This window comes from Electrophorus electricus, unplaced genomic scaffold (assembly GCF_041902795.1).
Source record: "Electrophorus electricus isolate QZ-2024a unplaced genomic scaffold, ASM4190279v1 Scaffold76, whole genome shotgun sequence".
NCBI lineage: Eukaryota > Metazoa > Chordata > Actinopteri > Gymnotiformes > Gymnotidae > Electrophorus > Electrophorus electricus.
In genome coordinates this window covers 95889-118945 of record NW_027658793.1, presented here as the reverse complement: position 1 = coordinate 118945, position 23057 = coordinate 95889, and the positions used below count along the sequence as shown (strand labels likewise).

Below are 23057 nucleotides of genomic sequence, written 5' to 3'. Positions count from 1 at the left end.
CCCTGGCACTTCCAGACACCTAACTGGCTATAATTTGATGGGGAGGATGCAGGTTGTCTGCATGCCTCTGGAATGGCTTCTTTGACCTATTCACACAGCGATCGAGAGCCTTACACTAATGCCAGAGTCCCTCTGATTTCATACTTTTCTCTGCATTGTCCAAGATTTGTAAACAAGCACAAATCCAGGGGTAAAGTTTTGTAATCAAGAACACACTCTCATGTACTTGGAACATGTCTTAGCAGATTGTGATTTACAAGCAATGTTATAAGCAACACAAGTTCAAACAGGTGGTTTGTTGACAAGGGGTCATTCATCAAACAAAACCCACATGGCCCATATGGGGATCGAACCCATGACCTTGGCGTTATTAGCACCACGCTCTGACCAACTGAGCTAATCGGCCTTTCTCTGTTCATTTCGCAGTTTTTGGTGGAGCACTGAAGGGAACCTTTCCATGAAATTGTAGACTTGGTGTCAACGAGATTACGGCCACTTTTTCGACCGAGCATAGGTGAAAGTTGACACTTATTGTTCCCTCTGACAAATGGTTATTCTGCAGCCAACTTTTGAATTAAACTTCAAAAGCAAATGTGGAGAAGCTTTTGTTAAAGAGCAAATCAGTGCAGTTGTACACAGTGACGAAATCATCAATTGCAAAGTCCACTGAGCTTTATTGCTGCGAGTTACATAGTGCTGTCTATTACACCATGAAATCTGCCATAACAACAAAAATGTAATGTCTGATTCTGTGAGCCAAGGAATATAAACCTTTTAGGGACATATTTAAAATATCAGATTTTCTGCCTGAGCACAGAGTAGGCATTTTTTTCTAGCTTTAACCATACGTCCTCTTTCTTTGGAAATCTGTGTCATTGCTGCATGAATAAGCAAAAAGATTTTGAGCAATTTTTTGTCTGGGTCTAAGGGGCAATTTATTCAAACCAAAAGATGCTATTTTAGCTAGTTTGTCAAATGAACATGTCAAACCTACAGAGACAATGTGTCTAGCTACAGAGCTCTGCAAGGTTTAATTCTTGGAAGTATTTGAAGCCATAGAAAGTTATTCTGTAAGCATTGCTTAACTCAATAAAAAGAGACAGTTAGAGCCAATGGCTGCCAGATCTAACATAGCTCACATTTTATAGTGTTTGCATAGCATATCAGAATCTGCAAGAACTATTCCTGTCATTTCAGGAATAAGCTTTTTTGACTTCACAGCTAGATGAAATATTTAGGGTGGATGCAGGATTTGGTATGATCTCCTAGAGAATTGCCATTCCACTGTGTCTTCAGCTTTTGTCCGATCTGCAAACAAGTCCCACTCTAGGAGAACTAGGTCAAGTGGTAGAGTGCTCTTTTAGTATGTGAGTGTTAGTGGGATTGATGCTCACATTCTCAAGTCTAGAATTTGTAGTTTTTTTCTATGATGAAATCCTTTCTGATAGCAAATGTTTTCGGGACCTGCTAATACGCTTATGCCATGCACACATTACGTGACTTTTGAAGTTTTCAAATTGATGTATGGCTCACACTGCACAACTGTATGTCTTGGAATCTGGAAAGCTTAATTTGTGGTATCTCAGTGGCAGACATAATCAGTGATAAACCACTGATATGTCAACTGGTCTTAACACAGACAGATTTAACTTACTCTGTTGAGACTGTGTCTAACTTAAACCTTTCCTTCAAATAGAAGAGATCCTTGTTGCAGAGGTAATGTTTTTACCTTTATATGGTTTTCCCACTCATAGTCATGCAACACACAAATGCAAACCTCTCACAGACTGTCTCACACACATCCAGTTATTCATCTGAACACATGATGTTTCTGTCTCTGTACCGCTATTAGTTATGCAATGGTTCCTCAATACTAGCACTAACTGAACAGGGTTCTGTATAAATATGATCTTTATAACAGCTGCCATAACAGCAAAAATGTAATGTCTGATTCTGTGAGCCAAGGAATTATTATTGATATTGTGAATATTTAATAACCTCCAATGCCAGCAAATTAAATTTAACAATATTGTGAAAATTGTAAAAGATACTTTATTCATGTCCTCATTGCTAAAGATTGTATCGCTTTATCACAGCGATACGCTAGTTAGCTAGCTAACAGTTGAGGTCAGCGAGTGTCAAACTCGGGGCTATAAACCATTCCTTGTGGAACCATTTCATTGTTCAGCTTTCAACTTTGATCGTTTAGGTGCTGGTAGTTTGTTAGCTAGCTAACTGTTCAGCAATAGAAAACCTACTTTTGTATGATTTAGAGACCCAAATTCACAAACCTGTGGGTTTTCAAATGTATCGTTCTCTCTAAATAAGCAAAATGAGTTAAGCCATTACTACAGCTATCGGACTGTTTGAACTACAATATTCGACTGTTCATTTATTGTTAATTAGATTAAATTAACTTTCATAAACATTCTGTATTAATAGAATGTAGTTTGTAATGACTGATTAACTGTGTATATTCAACATGAAGCTATTCATATAACGTTTCAAGTTTGGTTTATTTGTAACATACATTTATTTGCCACTTTCATTTTTAGGCTGTAAAATGAAAGCTCCTTGCTCACAATCATTGCTATAGTTTGATCAAATTCAGTTATATATATAAACTCCCTATTCAATGGGAAGAAACCAGTTCATGTCATTGTGAATTGCTGGTTCTGTAATCAAAACACTGAGGTTCCATATGAGAACAGAAACTGCTGAGACTGTCCATTCTGTGTGCAGTACAATGGCTTCTAAGAGGTATTGCTGTATTTGAGACATGGTGAGGACATATTTTAGTGAAAGTCTTCCAATGATGCACCCTTACCTGAACCATTTTATGCTGTTGCTGCTGTTAAAAAATGCAGAATGGTGATTATAACGAACCGATCCTTGCACAATATATGGAGCACCTCAACCATGGGGTATCAGCTGGTGTCCCTGTGCTTGATGCATCCAAGACTCAACCAGACACTGAAGATCAAGCAGCTGGCTTCCTTCACTCCCAGAGAGGAAGTAGGTTTTCCATTTGAACTGTTGCCTTCTTAGTTAAGACGTATGCATTGTTGATTGCAGTGCCAGAGCTGTGAAACTGTGCAAGGTAATGCATGTCCAGTGCTGGACTTGGGCAAAGATTGTGAGTGGGTCTTCAAGGGCAAACAGGATCTGATGGCCCACATGTAGTTTGATATTATTCCTAAATAACTAAGTTTACATGGCTATTTGAAAGAAGCTGATCATGTAAGCAGCAAAGACAGAATATCATTCTCTGACTAAGGATTTAGTTGACTCATGTTTAACCCAACTAAACTGTGGTCCTGGCTGATTTTAGTTGGACTATTGAGCCACTGACTCATGCACAGAGTTTTCTGAGTATTTTGCAGTTTCTTACTGTACTGAGTTCTTACTGAGTATAACGTCAACTTTGATACATTTGTTTTCTTTTCACCGAACAAAGCCTTCAACTTTGACTGTGGTGACATGAAATCCAGATGTGCAGAGTGTTTTTTCAGTAATGCATCTTTTGCCCGTGCATTTTGATTGCAGTGTTAGGAGGTCATAACTGCTGATCAGAACTTTGGACAAGAGGGCTTATCCTCATGGCTCTCTGACTTTCATGTACAACAACAAACAATATTTTCTTATTTATTTTTTTCCAGTTGTAACAAACCGTTCTGCTGTTTTTTAACTTCTGTCAAATTTTTAATGGTTGTACAGGACAATTACGATGGAAATTGAGGTGTACAAGTGCCACCTTGAACAGACCTACGAGTTGTGCGGGCCTGTCAGACAGCTAAGCAGTATGACATCCAGCACCAGAACCGACAGCTGCGGGCCCTGCTTTTCAACCACCAGCTCAGATGCAGCCAAGATGCAGACAAAGAATTCATTAAGGTGAGTAATTATTGTCAATGGTTGTCTTAGAATGGTGCTAAAGTGCTTAAGATAGTTTTTGGCGATTCTATAGCCAAGAATTCTCAAGATCACATCTAGCTGCATTCCTGTTGGGTGTGAATGACAGTTGCTCCTTCCCAGTTGATACAAAGTGACGATAGAAAAAAAGGCGTACACGGAACTGGTAGTGAACACTGTCCTTCAAGTGCATATAAGTGCATACAGTGTTTGAGCCTGCAATCCAGTTCATTACCCTGTCCAACAGGCTCCCAGGTTCCCCTCCACATCTTCCTTGTCAGAGATAAAAATTGATATAAAAAAATGGATACTTGAATACTTTTGGTTACTTTTTTGTTCCTGGCTACCATGCTTTTTAAAGCATTGATTATTTCAAACATTGATTTATCTAAGATAAGCAAAGACCTGTTCTCTCTTGCTGCATTTTGTGGGTTTTTTGGGGTTTTTTTGTTTTGTTTTCTTTCCAAATGAAGCTGTTGTTTTCATTTTTGGTGGGTTTCATACTATCCACACCAGCTTCCAGGTTTCTCTCCTTTTACATACCAAGCAATCAGCTTCCTTTCTCTTTGCTACAGAGCACCTCTTTTCTGTCCACACCTGCTTGGCTGGTAGCTCTCAGAAGCCTTGCCTTCCTCACCTGTGCTTTTCTGGTTGCGCTGGCCATATGTGGGTCTGGATGTGACTCTGGAGACACATCCTCTCTCCACAACAGCCCGCACACTCTCAGCGGGGGAATCATCCCACCCAAAGAAGCCCACCAAAGTGACACTGAAGCCAAAGCAAAGAGCATCACCAAAACTGCAAATGTGGAATGACCTGGTGGGTATTCTGCCAGAGAGAGGCAATAGAGAATATCAAGCTGATCTGGTAGTCTGGAAGCAACCACCAGATGGCTGTTGCTTCTGTTGCCCTTTTGACTTCCATCAACATCTACTCAGGCAGTAAAAAGAAATGGTGTACTGGGAGGTAGTAAATCTTGCTAATCAGTACTTGTTTTTGGCCTGTGAAAATACAAACAAACAATACACATATTCAAACACTTCTGAACTACAATTGCTTATCAGGATTTACACAGGCTTATGTTCTTAATAGCTCTTTGCTTACAACTTCATCAAAGCGGTTTTGTTCTACAGTATGTGAAAAGTCTACTTTCCCACACAGTTCACATGAGTCTTGATTCGTCCTGCTGGTTCTTCATGTCTGTGAATGTGAAAAATCTAACTTTTTTGCTTGGCTTCAAGCAGTGATCCTTTGATTGTATCATTCATGATTCATTTAGGATTACAACCAAGTGGTTCAATATCCAGCTAGAGGTGTACTCAAGTGAGGTAATAAAATGAAATTATTGATGTAATAATATGATGGCAGGAATTGTAAAAGACCAAATTAGGCTTCAGAAGTAAGCAGGAAGTGAGAATGACCAAATATGGCCTCTGTGGCAAGTCCAGGATTGAGGCCAGGATACCACCTAAAGGTACAATTAAAAAAAAAAATGGTTTTGTAACTTGATGAAAATGTATAAATATTGAACCCACCTGAGACTGTTAGACATTCTGTGGTCAATACCTCGTCTGTATGCAACATTGAGCTCAGAATAAAGATGGCACCGGCTATTCCCTTCAATTAATTACTTTATTTTCTATTTAAAGTGTACTTGAGAAAAGGACTGGAATGTGGGAAAAATCTAGGAACCACACAAGAATGTCTGGAGATAAAAATTCAAGGCTGCATAGCCATATCTTAATGTGAGAGATCCTCCATTTCAGAGTCTGCTGTGTGAGAGTCCTGTGCCTTTTTTCTCTAGCTTGGAATAGGACTGTTGCTTCTGCTTCTTAAGGTTTTCAATCAACAAGGACGGTGGCTCCACCTGCAATGAACCATGAGCTTGTTATATTGAACTGCACAAGACAGTAAATTAACTCTTGTATTCATTCTGTATGAAGTGCGCCTCACTTGAGATGTCAGCCAAAGTTTAGCAGTAAATATGGTTATCTGCAGTTAAGTGTGTTGCTATTGATAGACATCTTCAGCTAAAAATAAGTCTTCCTTGACCCTAATCCACCAAGCCCAGATACAACACAGACATGCATGTGCTGTAGTTGGCTTCAAAACATTCAATGAACTTGTCAGCAACATGGTCCAGATTCCTGCAGCATGTGACATGCGTCTGCACGCATCCTGCCCCCACAGTCTCTGCCTGGCTCCCCCCACCCTCCTCCACCCCCAGTTTGCTCTCTCATCCTGCCCACCAGCAGCTAATGTCCGCTGCCGCAGCGCAGCACCTCCCACTGTATGCTGCATGCTCCTCTGTGTGCCTGTGGTAAAACCTCACCAAGTTTAGTGTTCTAGCCACTGCACTCCCCTCCCCAACTCACACATCAATCTCAGAGGCAGATGGATTCCTGTCTCCCAGCCGCATCCCAACTTTTTGACCTGTACACATACTTGGATAAATGTTCTCTGTGAATACAAAACAGCAACATTTACAGATGAGGCCGGGCTGTGCTAGCTGAGAGAGACGATATTTGAGCTTGAATCTGACTAGCACATGCACAGAAGCATAGGGTATTATGAAGACTCTGCATGATATCATGACCCAAGGTTGAGCTTACAGTAGGTTGCCATATTGCCTCATATCAAGGGCAGTGTACGTTGGAAGACCATAGCAGAGACGTGTGACCGAACTATGTGCACGAGCGCATAACATGCCACATTCCTTGTTTTCTCCCATTTTTGAGTGAAGCTAATTGATAGTGCCATCTGCCATCTCCTTTTAGAAAGGCAGTGCAGTGCCTTGGCTGTTGATGTGAGTTGTTTTGTCAAAGGAAAGAATTGAAAATGTGAGCGGTGATCTCCATGTAATACTTAGGCTTTAATGCCCTTTACCACTCATTCAGTGCTTGTCTGTGTTTATGTTTTCAGTGTTACAGTGTGATTTTATTTAGGTGAAATTTGTTTTCAGTCTATCTGCAGTAGTGCACTTAAAGGGCCAGGAAGGTTAGTGGAACACATTTGCTCTGCCTCTGACCTCACAATTCCACTGTAACAACAGTGTTCAATTCCGTCATTTAAAAAAAACAAACAAACTTGTTTTGGTTTAAATTTGTTTAAAGATTTGTTTAAATTGTGTGTGCCAGTGTATGTGAGCGTGTTACAGTCTCTCTGACCCTCCACACCCATTAGTGCGTTCTTCCACTAGCTTCTCTCTCGTTCCTGCTTCAATATTCAAGGGAGGATTGAGATCCATTCAGGTAATTTTGCAGTCTTCAAAAAATGCATTGAAAGACATTCCAGTAGCTCAGTGGTGCACCTGCGCTCCACTCTGCTCCCCAGTTCGGAGGATGCCAGCACCTATGTTTAGTCTTTTATGTTTAGTCTATTTTAGTCTGTTTCTCTTTATTTTCTTTGGACTCCAGTGCTTTTTAATAATCTGTTTTGGACATGGTATGGCTGCTCCATTACCCAGGAGCCCATACAAAGGTTCATTTCTGCCTGCCTGCATAACTGCTGGAGGGAGGATTTTATGTCCAGAAAATGTTAAGATGGCAACAGCTCGGTGGGAGACAGTATGTGAGAATCACCTCTTAGGCTCATTTTACTGTTTCTCATGTAGAAGGAATTCCCTCACTATGTTCCCATTCTGAGCATCAAAGCCAACTGGGATGGGGGTTTTGTCACATTCTGAATTCTAGCTCATGTCATATTTTGTCAGCAGTGGCATTGATAGACTCAGGTTCTCAGTACAAATTTACATTCAAGATAAGTTGTCTTTTACATATATATCCCCTCTCCTGCAATCATGGCTAATTAGCTGCATCCGTCATTGTAATTGTTTAATTTTTCATGCTAGTTCATTCACCCTTGTATTAGTGCCATGCATGTGAAACAGACTCTTGAAAGGTTTTCTTTTTGTATCTTGCATGCCTAGCATAATAGGACATTCAAAATCCCTTAAATTTTAAACTTTTTTTTTTTATGTATATATCTCCTCAACATTCCCAGTACAACTGCTGTAGAGTCCACGACTCAACTCTTGACTAAAGTCTTCACTCCGAGCGTCTGAGCCGGCTGCTGCGGCATACGCCACGCTGCTCTGTGACCCTCACTCTCCACTCCTCTCCTCTCCCAGCTTTTCCAGATCCCTCAGATGCAGACAGCCCAGCCTGCCGTTCCAATTAACAGCGCTTCCTTTCGACCCGTGTCCGGCCAGCCCATCATGATGTTCCTGACGCCCATGCCCTTCACCTCATCCCAGACCGCACAGTACTACGTACTCCAGTACTACGTGCCTCAGGTACCCAGAGCAGAGAAAAGCGCCTGTGCAAATATGTACACAGTGTAGCAAATGGGTTGAAAATCTGTCTATAAACAGGTTGGCCAGCAATAAATAAACTGCTCCTAAAATGTGTAGATAAAAATATGTTTTATCTTGGAAGCAGAAATGAGAAGTTCTAGTTTAGTTTTTTTTCAGTGTAAAAACTAAATGTTTTTGTATTTTTTGTTTGTTTACTGCTTTGAATATCTCTTTTAGGAGTGTCCTATATGAATGGCCATGTCTGGTGCTAGGCCCTTTACCTCTGCTGTTCTGTTTCATTCTCAGTATCACCACAGTGGCCTTCCTTACGTGGGACATCCCCAGCAGTACTCCGTCCAGCCCACAGGACCCAGTACATTCTACCCTGGGCTCTTTCCTGCAGACTGCCCACTAGCATATGGTGAGTTTGGACTTCGCTTTCTCTACCCCCACCTGGGAAACCTACATGCGTGCTCTCACTGATAAAGAGACCTTTCTTCTGGGTATTCCTGCTGGCTGAAACTGGTTTTTCTTTTGCTCTCTAACTGAAACCAGTGCTTTTTTTTGGTCACCACTAGTGGCAGGGCCTTCATACTATCCTGGCCAGATCATATACACCAAATCTCCATCCATAATAGTGCATACAGCTCAGCAGCCTCCACCCACTAAGAGGGTAAAGAAAACAGTGAGTATTCCCCATGCCTCAGAGGTGAAATTAATTTAATTGTGGATTGACTAGATGCAAATAACTTGCTGTTCGCTAAGATCCGTATCCGAGACCCTAACCAGGATGGCAAGGATATCACAGAGGAGATCATGTCAGGAGTAGGCATTAGCCAGAACACAAGCCCACCAGTGGGACGTCCCTGCACTACCCCTACTGCTCCACAGGTAAGCCATTCAGTCCCACAGCCCGAGCCCCTGATCGGCTGCAGGCCGCTGCTTCGCGTCATCCACTCCACAGGTCAAAGTTCTCTCTCATCTAGTCCTCCCTCATAATAAGCTCTGAGCTGATTGTTTGGTTGTTTGGCTGGCTTTCATTGTCTTGTCCTATTAAAAGCATACATTTAGCATATGCAATCTTTGTCAGTTACAGGAAAAAAAAATACTGTTGGTGGGTTTTTTGTTTGTTTGTTTTACATTCTCCTTACTATAGAATTAACAGTCGACTGTTCGGTGACTTTGCATGCTGAGTTGTAACACTGATTATTAGTATAATTGTGGCAAGAATCAAAATCAACACTAGCTAAAATGACTGAATGCATTGGAATTTATTATTCCAATAGCACAATTTGAATGGGTCTACGGTACCTTAGTGTGTCAGGTCCTGTTATTTCTGTTGAACATTTGATGTTTGGGGGCACATTTTTACATCATTAGGCCTGCAGGCTATGTGATAACGGCTATGCGATAAAAATTGTATTTGTTTCCTTTCCAGTCCAATACAAATTATAAATTACAAATGTATCAAAATGTAATTAAAGTCATATTTCAATTAAATGTATTTAAATACTGTTCAACAATATTTCTACTCATATCTACAGGTGGAACCTAAAGATATGAATGTCAATGAGAGGGATAAGTGTATTGAGGACCTGGAAGCCGTGTTTGCTAAAGTGAGAAAGTCTGCAGTGGAGCAGAGCAATCCTAACGCTTGTTTTCCATAAATTCTCACAATGCTATGAACTATGCATTTCAAGTAGATGTAATTAAATATTGCTTAACACTGTTTCTCTTCATAGTTGGAGGTGAAACTGATTTCTATTATAAAGATGGAATATGGTTCCTGTGAACATGATATGGGCCAACTGATTGAGGAGATGGAATCCACAGTTGCTAGAGTGAGAAAGTCTGCAATGGAGCAGAGCAATCCTAACACTTGTTTTCCATAAATACTAACAATGCAATTAAATATGCATTTCAAGTAGATGTAATTAAATATTGCTCAACACGGTATTTGTGTCTGCAGGCGGCCAAACTGTTAGGATTAGAAGCCGTACTTGCTCGGGAGGATATGGCTGCATAACCACTGATGACAGCAATAAAGAGCATTAAAAATACTCTGACATTTTTCAGTCTAATCCCTGCCTATGTTGTCTGCAACACAGTCAATTATACCATGGATAGTAATTATATCTTATTTTTTTTTGTCTCACAAACATTCTGAATGTAACATTTCCTACAGCTTTAAAAATACAATCACCATACTTGGCACCCACACTATTTTTTCCCTTCATGTCCACTTACATCTATGTAACTTAACAATCACAATTCATTTTTAGACAACCAATTTCCAACCTCTATATATATATCGCTCGGAATTCAACAGACACCTGACTCAAGTATTTTTATTTAAATTTCCTCCATGTTGTTTATAATAGGCCTACAGTAAGAAATCCTTTTAAAGGTGATCGCCATTTCTACCACTGTATACTGTTGAAGCATACAAGTTTTTATTCATTGAGAGATATGTCATTTATGGGGATTAGGTACAGCGTGTTTTGTTCAGGACATTCACGACGATATATGTTCTAAATGGGATTGTAAAATAACTAGCTAGCTAGCCATGTATTTAGACAGAACCTGAATTGTGTTACATGGGGATTTTTATCCTATGTTTTTAAGGCTGCATTATGTACAGCCTAGCATAAATAAATACGCAAGAATGCAGAGCACAAATAGTCCATAGTTTATTTTCCCTTCTATATAAGCCCGCAGGTTCATAGGTGACTAGCTTTTATAATGTCATGTGTAATTTGAGCATAATGGTGGAAACTTCAAAGAACAATATGGAAAAAAAGGAGGGTTGTTTACATAATTGCCCTTGAAAAAGTTTATAAGAATTAAACTCTTGTGTACCCCTCAGACATTCTCCAGAGGGTCCCTCAAAAGCATGTTTATATTTAAGTTGCAATAAAGGACAGGACCAGCTATTCTCTTCAACTAATTCTGATATCAAGTGGAAACAAGTTGTCAGGTTCTGGTCCGCACCGAACCAGGAACGCAGACACAGACACGTACACACATATCCGCACAAATCACCTACCACGACCACTGCTCGGTTCACAATCACACACTTATCAACCATCACGATCACCTGCTTCTAATTAACTCTCTCCCTATTTAAACCCCTCATGTACCATCCTCCAGTGTTTCCCATTTAGCATACTGTGGACTAAAGCTGAGCCTGTCTTCATGAGCTTCCCCACATCTGTGTTTTTAAAACTTTTTGGCAGTGCTTTGTGTGACTAATATCCTGCCTTTTTATCCCTCACCCATGTCTTGCTCAGGTGTCAATATGTCACATAACTAAATTAGTGTTCTATTATTTTCTTAGTTTGTACAAGAAGTACAAATATGTAGCTATCTAACATTTATAATGTGTATTGTTTCTTATTTTGTTAACATTAAAATGTAAAACCAAGTGAAAACATTTAAATGTAAAAACAGGTTTGACACTGCTTTGGATCTAGTGAAAATACTAGAAGCTGTCAAAACCATGACCTGAGCAGTTTGCATTTAACACATAGAGAGAGAGACAGAGACGATGTACGACAACAACCAAAGGTATTCAGATCTTAAGGGAATCCTTTCACTTAGTCTTCAATTATGCACTCCATAGATGTCATGAGGGACAGCCTCACAAGAAAGGAGGCCTGGTGCATGGCATGCAGTGGTGCCTATCATGCGAACACAGAGAGAGACAGAGACAAGGTAGCAGACAACAACCAAACGTGTTCAACTGCTGTCAGGTCTTTCTCAGTAAACTTCAGAGAATGAAGTACAGGGCAAGCACTTGAACATGCGCATGTTCTTCCCTGGATACAGACACTTTGCCTCAAAGACAGTTGCCTCACAGGTTTGTTCCAAAATGACTTCCCTTGTCCCTTATTCCCTTATGCAACAGGAATTGAAAAGAAAGGTGTGAGCAAGTATACCCTCCACTGACAAGCTCCTGTTGTTTAAGTGTGAATGGATTCTGTGACTTGAACAAGTCTGCTCCTTCTCTCATCCAATATAGAAACTGCTCACCGAACTACAATAAGTGAACAAGGTGTAATGAACTTGCTGTGAGAATGATCTCAGTAATTAACTCAAAAATGATAGGCTCAGAAGTGTTGATTTTTTTTAAAGTCGGAAGGATTTTGATATTTCAACCTTGCCAGGAGAACTAGCTAGCCTAACCTGGGGGAAACGGATGTGAAATGTCAGTTTAATCGGCAAGGCTCAAGGCAACAGGGTCCTGTCCCTTGACTTAGGTTGATCTAGAGGTATTTCAAGAAACTTCTCAAGCACACTTTAGTGGCAAAAAACAATATTTTCACTTGAACAGGGACCTCTGATTAAAAGTCTGATGCTCTACTGACTGAGCTATTCAGGATAGAAGCAAAGCTTCCTAGCTACTTCAGGAAGGATTCAGGACACGAAAAATAAGTCTCAAGCTTTGATATGGTGTCTGTGTGCCAGTCTTCTCAAGCGACACAAAGGCCCAAATGGTCTGGTTTGGTCATCCTCCCCAATCCAGGACATCGTAACTGACATGACATGTTAAGAGCTTTCCAACAGTGAACTCCTTCAGTGAACGGGGAATGATGACACATCTGTCAGCTAACTCCTTTGGCAGTGTAGTGTTAAAGCATGCTAAGTATCATGTGAGATCCAGTCAGTTTGCATATAATGAATGTTCTTCCTCCTCTTAAAACTCTTTAGCTCTGATGGCAACATCCTATTACAAAGGCCCACTTTGTCTGGTGGTCTGCCTGATCAGGACAAGTGGGAGATGCTAAAACATTTCTAAAATATCACATTGGCAGCAGGCTGTTGTGTTACATTTGCGATCCAGCCATATATATATATATATATATATATATATATATATATATATATATAAATGTGTGTGTGTGTGTGTGTGTGTGTGTGTGTGTGTGTGTGTGTGTGTGTATAATGGAATGCCATCCCCACCCTCTTGAAACTCTGAAGTTATCATGCCAACAGCACCTAACCCCTTTATTTCTGCCTGAAGATTTGTCCCTGTGTGTACAAGAAATGCCAATAATGGCTCTTTCCATGTTTTAGTGACACTAGCATTCCCACTTTTCTTGAGTGATTCCAGAGGGTAAAAAAATTCCTGACTCTTAAAAACTTCATCTTTTTTGTAAAACAAAAAGAAAGATGAATAACTCGTTTAATGGCCCGTTTCCTCTCATGCATACCCAGTCCAGTATGCATCCAAATGTCATCAGTATAGTAGGACTGCAGACTTTGAAAAATGTTTGTGTCAGGAGAAACATGCAGCTTTGTTCCTGGTGGTCTTGTGGCTAGGATTCAGCGGTCTGACCGCTGCGGCTGATTCGATTCCAGGTCCTGGAAAGTCCTCTTCTTTCGCTCATGTAAAATTGAAGATTTTAGGTGAAAACACAAACTTCCTTCGAGCCGCATTTGAACGGGCAGACCAAGGATTACAGTCTTAACTTCTGCAGTTCTCTGCTGTACCAAATGAGCTATCAGAGGTAACATGAAAGTACTTCCATGGGTCCAAACACCAGTATTTTTTGGATGTTTCAATATTTAAGTTCATTTGACACAAAGAAGAAACATCACATTGTACAAGTTGGAGATGTTCAGCTACCAACAGATATCTCTTTTGATGACATTTCGATACATACTGGACTTTGTGTACATGAATGGAGAAAAGCTATAACTGTTCAGAATAACATTCAGTGCTTTTGGAAGAAATGTCTACAGTGTTGTCATGTAAAGAGAGAAATGAAAGGCTGAAATATCAGAAACATTACAAGTGCAATATACATGTATGCAAAGAAAATTGAGTTCATGTGAACCGCATTAAGATGTCAATCTGCCTGTGGAACATAACACCTCTTAAGAGGCTCGATTTTTGCTCTCAAGCTGCGATGGTTTTGTCATGTTGTCTAAGAGAAGAGGCTTTGGTCGGTGGAGTGAGTCTTTGATAACTAAGATTGTAACTAAGATTGAAACTGCTCACCGCACTACAACGAGTACACAAGGTGTAATGAACTTGCTATGAGAATGATCTCAGTAAGTAACTCAAAAAGGATAGGCTCATCATGATGCATTAGCTAACAGTCAGCACTCATACACAAGTGTGAATGTTCAACATTCATTCAAGAACCTCGAGGTCACAGTCTGAAGTGTGTACAAAAGGAATCTAAAGTAAAGGTGTGAGCAAGTACATCCTCCACTGATAAGAGATGTAAATTAAGACTCGAATTGTAACATTAGAAAAAAGATGTACAGTTCTAACAATTTATTTAAAATGCCACACCTTAAACATGTAAAGTTATTGTTATTTACAATAAATGTATTATAATGCAAAAATAATTAAAAAATATTATTACAATGACATGTCATGAACTATTACACAATTATTTAACAAGGGACAGACTAAATGACTAAATTTAAAATTAAGAAAAGCTTAAACAAATTTTAAACAATACAGAAACTCTACATATAGAATATAAAAAGTTAATAACAACAATCACAATAATAATAATAATCACAATAATAATAATAATCACAACAACAATAATATAGATATTGATAGAACAAGAATAATAAGAATAATAGTAAAAATACAAACAAGGATGACAATAACAATCACAATAATAATAATAAAGTCAGTATCTTCGCCTTTTCTTCTTAGGCTGTTCAGGCATGGGTTCTTCACTTATGTCCACTTCAAAGTGCGGCACGAAGCTGTTGAAAACTGGAGTGGAGAAGCTTTCAGTCACGTGGAACTGTCCATCAGGCTTCACTTCCTCGTGCAGAGTCGGACAGTGGAGCGCCTCCCACAGGCGCTGCTTGATCCTGCGGCCCAGTTCCAGGCTGTAGGGCTTGGCCTGACCGGAGGAACTTCTGAGCATAGGCTCCACCACAGAGTTGTAAATTTTCTGGTACTCCTGCTCTCTGTGACCGTGGATCAGCAGGGGTTCGTCCTTGCTTAGCTGCCCACTGTTGCAGTCAGACACAAGCGTCTCAGAGACAGGCTTAGGGCCCACCCTCATCTGAGGAGTTTTCATGGACTTGGAGGTGCAGCTGTAAGTGTGGTCCAGTCTGGAGCTAAGCACCTGTACTGAGAACTCTGTGCCTACATTCTCAGTACCTTTACATGTTGATGCTAAAACTCCCCCCACCAAGTAATCCCTCAGTCGCTCTGAAGGTATTATGTCCCTTCGGAGGCCATATGGACCTGTAGAGGTACGTTTCCTATTGTTCTGAGACAACAGATTAAACATCACTTCTTAGGCTCATGAACCAAAGAACATTTTACAATTTTTTCATGCTGTCACACTTTAAATCATTAACCTACATCAAAAGTTCTGTATCCTAAGAAAAACATTACCATTTCTGAAGATGGTTTTAGAAGAATGTTTTTGTAGCAAAGTTCTGAAACCACGATTGATATCTTGTTGAAAATTGCCTGATGTTTTGTTTACAGTTGGTTACTGTTACCAATATTCTGCTGAATGCTGGTAAACATTCTAGAATAGCATTAAACCAATCATAAGGCCCTGCAGAATGAGTCAAAATTTCAAACGTATACATAGCTACAATATGTCCTGGAAATAAAACACTGGCAAATTGAATGTTTATCTTATTTAAATGTACACAAAACCAGTTTCCACTGGACTGATTAAAGCATCAATATACAGATAGATCATTTCACTTTACCTTTAGAGTTATCCCAGTAGTAACCTGTTGGCACGTCACGGCCCCGCCCCCTCCTCATGTTTTCGTGTGTGTTCGTCTCTGTGGCCACGCCCTCTCGTGTCGTTCACCTGTTCTGTGTTAGGTGTAATCATCTTGTGTGTATATATGTCTCCTGTGTTGTAGTGCGTGTTGTTGGTGTTTGAGTTGCGAGGTTGTCGTATGTGTTGCGTGTTAGTAAGAGAAATAAAACTGTTTCATCGTGCCTCGTCCCATCTTAAATAATCATTTAAGAGGATTCGAAAGCCTGCTAGATAGTAGACTAAACCACAGGATATTACTAGCCTAATATTAACACACACAGTTAACATAAAAAATGAATATTGATCGTATACAGCTTTTATATATATATATATATATATATATATATATATATATATATATATATATATATATATATATATATAATTTTTATTTCATTTTATTTTTTAATGTTTAGTCGTTGGTCATGCTAAACATTGTGTGAAACTTTGTGCACTTTCACTTGCTACTTACAATTGGTCACTTGCTGACACCAGACACGCGCAGAGCAACATAAATGTAGCCAATCAGCGTCCTGAATCTGAAGCCTAATGGCGCTTCATTGATCCACCCAAGAGAACTTTGGTGAACTGCCCTTTACTGTGGAGCTTCCTGAGGTGGGCGCGTAGATAGCTAGTCAAGTTGTGTACTGTGTATTTTGTGTTAGTTTTTCATTTATAGTACCAATGAATTAGTTAAGATAGTGACTAATAGATAGTGCTAGTTAACGTTTAGCTAACGTTAACTTAGTTCTCTAGCTAACCTGGTGGTTTAGATTAGTGGTTCTAGTGAATTGAAGTGGCGAGCGTTCGCTAATTGTTAGCTCGCTATCTTGTTTAGCTAGTAGCTTGTGAACGTTAGCTAGCTAGCTAACCAGCTGTGTGTTTTAGTGGCGGTTCTGGCGAACTGGCTAGATAATAAAAGGCCATTGCATTAACTTTTAAAATGCAAGCCATCTTTTGCAGTAAACAAAAGATTCAAATATTTTTCTAATTATGCATACTGTCCCTTCTATCAGAACAAATTAGAGCTGCAACTAGAGATAATTGTCTTTTATTATTCTGTTGATTTTTAATGCAAATTAAATAATGATTGGCTCTTTCACAGACCCCTAGTAGTATGTGTTAGGTTGTATTGGAATGATTGCAGAAAATGACAACAGTCATACGCAGTACATTTTTTTAGCAGCCTCCACTGGTTAGTGCATCTTCTTTCTTTCACTAATAAAAATAAATATAAGAGAAATAAATACATTTACATGGTTCATCAATATCCTTTTACAATATTCTTTTACTGTATGAAAGACTTCACCAGACCTTGCAGGGGCAGTACGCTTGTACAGAGAAAGTACTCCACACTCATGCATCAGGGAAATCACTGCATTTGCATGTTGAGACCAAGAAATGGTTCTGGTCAGTTTTTATAAAGCAGACACCATAGATGGGTAAGTTCTCAGCAAAGCAGACTTAAAGGTTGCAGTGCTTTGTAGCTTTCATTTGTATTTAAATATATTAAATGCAGTCTGTCATGAAGTTAGAAGAACAGATATAAACTCACTTTTAGGCAGATGTTTTTCTGTTGCTGATTACTGTATCTTCCTATGTTTTCCTTCATAAAAACAGATGAGATCATCAAAAAATCAGCAACTTGAATGTCGGTTGTTGCAATATGTGCATTAAAATATCCTTACAAATGTAAAGGGGGGGGGGGGGGGGGTATCTTCTTTTTCCTGAACATCTGTGTAAGTGATTGCACTGCTTCTTTGGATTTATTTTTGTTTTAGGCACAGGAAGTTTACTAACCACAACATGAACTGTGCTTTTCCTTTTCTCATCTCCACTAGTCATAATGAAGCAGGTGTACTAGCATGTAATTTTTAAGTTTTTTATTTAAATTTAAATGAATCCTTTAAGTTCTCCTTAGTATTATTAGATTTTACATCTATGTCATGACATCCAGCCTAGTGAGAATTGCAAGGGACCCAAGAGATGGCCAATGTGCTGTTTCATTGTTGTAGTCTTAATAAAGTCTTGGTCTATGTTTTCCTTTATTCAGGTTCTACATAGAAGCACCAGGCACTTCACTATAAAGAAGCATCAGACCAACTACAAGAATCACTGTGCGTAATATAGCACTGTTCCTCAGCTCTAGATTTGAATTAGATAATGCTAAATCTTATTCTTTTTGTCTAGTGATATTATTTACAGGGCACCGATCTCCAAATTTATAATGTACAATTTTCATACATATGGAACATTGTAACTTTGTCTGCCCATTCTCCCTCATTCATCGTTGAGGGATATGGCTTGGCATGTAGATTCTCTTTGTATTTTTATTTTTTTTAACTGAAGTGCAAAGTCATGTAAGAACATCAGCCTACTATCTAATGTAATCTCAATATTATGGTTTCAAGATACAGTCTGAAGTATTCTTATTGAGGTACAGCACTGGTAGTATTATACCCCTAATGAGCGGGTTTAAAAACAAAAATGATGACCACTGCTGGTAGAGGAACAGATATCTGAACTCTTCTAATTTAAGAATATATATTTTTGAAGTTGCTCTTTTAAATTCAGCTAAAACAGGGTACAGTTGTTTGCAAGTGTTTAGTGGCTAGGCAGTGGCTTAAAAAATTTCAGACATGTCTCAGTTTTTCTTCATTTCAAAAAGCACGCTATCATTAAGATGCCTCTTTAGTCTGTGCACCTCAACCTCACTGTTTCCTTCCCTTTATAGGCTTATAGACTACCACACCACTGTGGAACTCACAATAACTCAGGGGACTTTTAACGGTGCGACTTCCTCTTTACATTTTACACAATCAATATTCTTATGTGTTTCACTACTTTGGCACAGGTGTCTGTTTTTGAATGGTGAGTATTGTGTGAGTAATGGTGAGTATTTTTGAATTGTGTGTTTTTGTTCTGCATTTTGTTCATCAGGATGTGCAGTTCTTAAACATTCTGTTGAATATCTGGAATGTTCGTAACTACATTATGACCCATTGCATGTAAATATGCAGTCTTAAGACACTGACAAAGTGCTGTTGTAGTAGCAGAGTTGCAAAATGTACCTACAATCTAAGCTCCTGCTGGATTTAATTTCAGCCCTAACCAAATAGGTAGTCTAGTTCTACTGGGGTCCTTTAATGTTAAACTCTCAGCACTTTTGTTATAAACATGTCTAGCATACATATAACTGGCAGTTCATAATGGACTAGACAATGACATTGTATTGGTGTTTTAGCTTTATGCTCTTTAACATTAGAATATAGATGAAACGGTAAATACCAGGTCAAGTATAGAATGTCAGTCTTAATTGGAGTGTATATAGAACTCTCGCTATACTGGGTAAGCCATATAGTCATCAGTCCATTTGTTTAAAATGTTCTTTGATGTGAAGCTCATATTATTTTGCCCCCACTTACGCAGAACTTGATTGTGAAAATGTGCATTGGAAGAATACAACAGGGGAACTCTCAGTTGTACTTCACATGACTGACACTGTGTAGACTTTAACTAATGTACAGTTGTGTAGATTTAGAGTTGTGTACAATTAGAGCAAGTGACCTAAGCAACATGTATTGCATACACAGTTTGCCTTAACAAACCTATCACTTCATCATGGTCAGAATATTTGTTATAGATACATGTAATGCTTCAGCATTGCTACTAGTTCTAATACACTCAAACTAGTGCACCAGAGTGGGTGATGGTAATGGTACTGTTAGAAGCAAACCTATATGACGGGGGTTGGGCTTCCACACACTGTCCCTTTCTCCCAATTCACAGAGCAGAAATGAGTCCTTTTCAGCCTGTTTTTTTTTTTTTTTACACAACCAATTTCCAACCTCTATATATATATCACTTGGAATTCAACAGGCACCTGTTGCTACTGCACCTTTAAGACGGATGTAAGATAAATGAGCTCCTTTATGATTGGCTGCCCTGTATTGTGCTTCATTCAAAAGGTACTCAGAGCTGAAATGCCTGAGAAAGGCAATTTAAGTGGGTGTGCTAAACCTCTATAGGCTGAATAGGCAGAGATAGGTCAGTAAAGTGTTCTTGTGACATTAGAAATACAAATTTCAATATGGGGGCATTTTTGCAGCTAACTAAAACACTGATATAGTTAAGAATTTTAACATTTAAAATATATATATTAAAAGGAGAATGTTACTTATTTCACTGACTGTAAAACAGTGCATATTGTGTTAAATGGGATTTCCATCCCATGTTAAGGCATGTTATAAAATATAAAATATGCAAGAATGCAGAGCATGAATAGGTCAGTCTTCCATTCTGTATCACATACCTATCCTTGATAACACCGTGGTAACTGGAAAAAAAACAACCCTTTTTACTCAGTTGTCACTACTTCCAATAGACTTCACGCTAATCTCATAGAAGTCCACCCCTTTCCGTGTCCTCCGGAAACTGCACTTCCGTTGTGTTGTGACAGGATTTGTTCCTGAAGTTGTATGCATTTTCTGAATTTGCACCGCATTTCTAAAGTGTGTTACCACTTTGATGAATATGCTTTGTGTATTTGCAGCACGATGGGTTTTCCAGGACACCGTAATTTATGCATGTTTAATTCCATCTTTTATTCACGTACTAAGCCCAACTCTATAGACTAATATTTATAAAACTGAGATAACCATAGAAACGTCTTCATCTGTGCTTGATACTTTCACGGAAAAACGGAACTGCTGCTTGTCAAGCTTGTTTCATCAGGTTTTATATCATCTGTAGTCATAACACTGGGTTTCTCTCTGTGCTCAGTTGTCTTATTCCTATGCCAGTAACATGTTAGCGATATTGCAGTAGTGTGAATTTTTATGTTGCCCGTGATGAAAGGTGACAGCGAATAAAAATCCAAACATTTTTTTGGTTCAGGTCTTTTTAACGGTCATAACCGACATATTTATCTAACAAAAAAATCAGGTTCGTCTAAATGTGTGGAAGAACTGCTGTGTATATTTTTGTTTCCAGTGGCCTGAGTACCTAAAATATGTCACCATTTTAGGAAGCAGGAAAGCACGGCTGCTTACAAACATGACATTAGTAAATTATTTTTGGGATATTTTCATTTATGATTTTCCCCTTTTTGTTGTTTGTTTGCTTTTTTACTTTCATTTTTTGTAGGGACTGTGATATATATTTTGTTATTCGAATGCATAATATAGCTTTGGGGCTCCCACAGACACTTGTGTATATACACATATTAGGGGAGATTTTTTCATTGGTTTGTATATGTTTGTGAAGGAATGCCCATAGTTCTTATGTTTGAGCCACTTTAAAGATATTTTTTGACTTGTATCAGAAAGGAATGCAAGCATTTATTCATATCAACATTTTCCTTGCAGAGTCATTTCAAAGACGATGCAACAGAATAGTTTTGCTTTTCTATTCTGTACTTTGTTTATTGACAGGTAATTCCACCCTCAACTTTTTAGGGGAATATAAATATTCCCCTGCCTGAGCTCCTGAAATTACTACAGCTTATTAAAAAAAAAACCTAATGAAATATGCAATTGCTTATAGTAGATTGTTCAGCCTTTTATATTCCGTTATTCATGACTGGCTAGGCACCCCTGTATGCAATGATATCCGTATTTCAATGATTGTGCTCATTTTTGAGTATCATGTGAGCAAGTAACATCTCAGCAAAAGAAAGGATTCCAAATACGCATTAGTCTTTACAGTAACCTAAGACAACCCTTTTGCATGAAGGGAACTGGTAACTATGCACACCCTCCATAACGTTCAGAAGATATTTAAAGTGCATGACAGTCGAAGCATTATGTGTGCGTGTGCGTGATGTTATTACCGTGACAGTAAAAGCTTACCATTTTTAAACGGGGGCTGATCGACTTTCCATAGGTTCATAGGTGACTAGCTTTTATAATGTCATGTGTAATTTGAGCATAATGGTGGAAACTACAAAGAACAATATGGAAAAAAAGGAGGGTTGTTTCCATAATTGCCCTTGAAAAAATTTATAAGAATTAAACTCTTGTGTACCCCTTAGACGTTCTCCGGAGGGTCCGCGCATTGGGCTGCATTGGGCTCCGGAGGGCTGCGCATTGTGGACCGCTACGTGACACTGACAGAATGGCAGAAGCAAAGCTTCCTCATTCCAGGCACCGTGGTCTTTCTCTTCATGCTGTGCCGTGACATCATTTCAGCTGAGGTGGCCGCCAAGGAGGAGCTGCAGGCCGTGCTGCTCACATGCTTGTACGTGTCTTGCTCCTACATGTGTGAGGAGATCAGTTACCCAGCCAAAGCTTTCCTGGTGGAGGAAAACAAAGGGGCCTTCTGGGCCCGATCCCTGGACATTGCTAACCGCATGAGTGGCAAGATGCTGCAGATTAACAATGACCCGCAGTATTTTTGGCAGGTCTTCACTGACCTGAAGAACATGATGGTTCATTAAAGGATTAAAGAATAAAAGATTTTATTAATTAAACATTTTGTTAAAATGTAATTTAATTTTAGTTAAAAAAAACAAACAAACACATAACTGCAAAGTCAGTTGTTATAATGTGTGATGTAATTTCTCCCCACCTAGTGTTATTACATCTCCTAATCTTACCAAAAATGTGCCACTAGATTTAGTTAGGTTAACTTGATATCAAAGATGTCAAAAGCAGCTTTTAATGTCAGCTGATGCTTGTTGGCATAAGCATTTATAAATGTTCAAGTATGTTTATGTCAATTGTCATTAAGGGCTTATGTGGGAGTCATCTAGCACTCTGAACAGTGCCCTTCAGTAATGTTACCCAAATTTCTTATCTGCACCATCAAATGAGCTCCACTAGACCTAATCTATATGACAGCACTCAAACACAGCCAGTTTGAAGTGGTTCTGCTGTGCCCCACAACTCTAGATATGTCTCCCTATTCTGAGGGAAAACATTTATTTTCACAAAATGAATTCTATACTCAGCTCAGCAGTGAGAATACTGTGAAGTAAGAACTGAAGCCTGAACCAGGCCTAAAAGCTATTTAACTTTGTGGTTCAAGGTGAAGATGCACTGACATGCAAAACAGCTCTCTGATGTATTGTGGTTGGGTGGAAT

At 39.1% G+C, this 23057-nt stretch overlaps 1 non-coding gene across 1 annotated transcript; it reads right to left on the bottom strand.

Moving 5' to 3' along the window:
- Positions 1 to 332: 332 nt before the first annotated feature.
- On the bottom strand, positions 333 to 406 carry trnai-aau (transfer RNA isoleucine (anticodon AAU)). The gene has a single exon. It is a non-coding gene; the product is annotated as a tRNA-Ile (tRNA).
- Positions 407 to 23057: the final 22651 nt, after the last annotated feature.